This window comes from Danaus plexippus, chromosome 27 (assembly GCF_018135715.1).
Source record: "Danaus plexippus chromosome 27, MEX_DaPlex, whole genome shotgun sequence".
NCBI classification, from domain to species: domain Eukaryota; kingdom Metazoa; phylum Arthropoda; class Insecta; order Lepidoptera; family Nymphalidae; genus Danaus; species Danaus plexippus.
The window spans coordinates 4,169,616-4,171,610 of NC_083555.1; the positions used below are offsets into that span (position 1 = coordinate 4,169,616).

Sequence of the window (1,995 nt, forward strand, 5' to 3'; positions counted from 1 at the left end):
AAGCTTTATGTGTAGAAATAGTATAATAATAAAAATCGGTAAAGCCCTTAAATAAAATTCATTTTTGTTTTATATCTGAACATTGAAATGCATGGTTAATATCGGTGTCAATTCCTCTTTCTAGAGGACAAATAACACCAGAAAATAAATGAAAAAACATTTTAACTGTCATTATATTAAATAAAGCGGTACATAGAAATTAATTTTAAGTTCGACTTAGGTAGTAAGATTCTGAAGACGAAAAATATTGTGTAAGACAATAAATTAATTTACTAATAGTGTAAGGTTCGCTATATTTAACTAATATACATATATGATAATGTTGCTGTCACATCTTACTTTGAATACCTCTTGACTTAAACCGGACATGAGATCAAGGGAACCAAATTAACTATTACTGAAGCCGTCTTAATTTTATAAATGAATTGTCTCCAGACGAGATATTAATTCAAGGTAATGTAAATAATTAACTGTCTAGTCTACGGTCAATAGTTATTGACTTACTCGTAGTAAGCTCATTATCTTGGTTATTGTCTTGAACTCACTCAGATAACCGAATCTGACGTGAGCGATGAAATCACTTAATTGCTTTTTATGCTCTGTAAGTACAAATACCTAATTGTTGTTTCTTAAATTAATGGAAATTGTATTAAGTGTAATTTTAAGATGATTATGCTTTCATTGTTAAATCTATTTTATGTCGTTGGCATTAATGTCTCATTTAGAATGTATTTTTTTTTACTTTCTATTTTTCGTGCTATAAATTTTATTGTACGAAATTTTGAAAAGACGTGATCGTTTGTGAATTATTTTTATTTCTATTCCCTTCACGTTACGTCTGTGTGCATGAAAATAAATATGTGTTTCTAGTAATAAATAAAGAAAATAGTGTACATATGACGAGACGAAACCTCTTAGCATTCAATGGATTAACCGTGCGGATGCCGGGTCCATCGCGTCGCAGTGAGAGGAGCTTCAACATTGCCTAGGACTTGCGACCCAGGTGTAAGTTTAAGGGGCTCCTATCTAACGCGCGTTAAACGCTCACCTCCACCGTCCAAGCTCCTCTCTCTACATCTAATGTAGGGAATAAAAAAATAGATGTACAATGTTTCCGCCCGGGATCGAACCGGGGACCTTGTGCGTGTGAAGCACACGTGATAACCGCTACACTACGGAAACTGTTAAGAAAATTTCAATAAAAGATATTCTGATTGTAATAATTTTTTTACTTCGACTGGATAGTGTCTGACTATACTTGTTGATATGTGATTGTAGGTGCGGAACGCGCCATCTCAGTAACAGCCTATTGACTCTAGCTTGAAGACGCATAAATTATAATAAGAACACACACACACGCAGATAAACTGTTGCAATACTTTGCTGTGATCATGAGGAGGAAAGAGGCAACAACGAAGGATTCAATCCTGCCGTGGGACTGGTTATTCGATGAAAAAATTGTTGCATTGCCAATGTCAACTAAACTGAATAAAACAAATTCTTGCGACTTCCTGACATCAATATATCTTCTTTTCAAAATTAGTAAAATATTTACATTTAAATGTATAAAATTAAACAAAATTGCATTAAAAAATTAGCACACAGACTTGTTGTGTCATAGAGCGTCCTCTTTAACTTTAATAGACTTTATTTAAACAACAAAGGATACTGTTTACTTTAAATGTACGACATTTAATCACTTACGTTAAGAATACATAATTATTATTTTTTCTCTTAAATAAATGTGTTATGTTAAAAAAATCACCAATTCCAATGTTTAATTCATTACGTACAACAAAATTAAACAACAGTGAGTTAGAAAATCTATCGTATATTAAAATTTTATTTAATTCAGTCCATATAAAAATATTTTTGCATGAAGATTATTGTTAAAATAATATATATCCAAAAATTTATATAATTTAAATTATATTCTATTCATTGTTGAACGATCTACTCAACGTGAGCCTGCACAATACAATGGTGGCTAAAATT

General features: G+C 31.3%; 1 non-coding gene across 1 annotated transcript; it reads right to left on the minus strand.

The window, feature by feature from the left end:
* Nucleotides 1–1,109: 1,109 nt before the first annotated feature.
* Nucleotides 1,110–1,182, minus strand: Trnav-cac (transfer RNA valine (anticodon CAC)). Its single transcript has one exon. It is a non-coding gene; the product is annotated as a tRNA-Val (tRNA).
* Nucleotides 1,183–1,995: the final 813 nt, after the last annotated feature.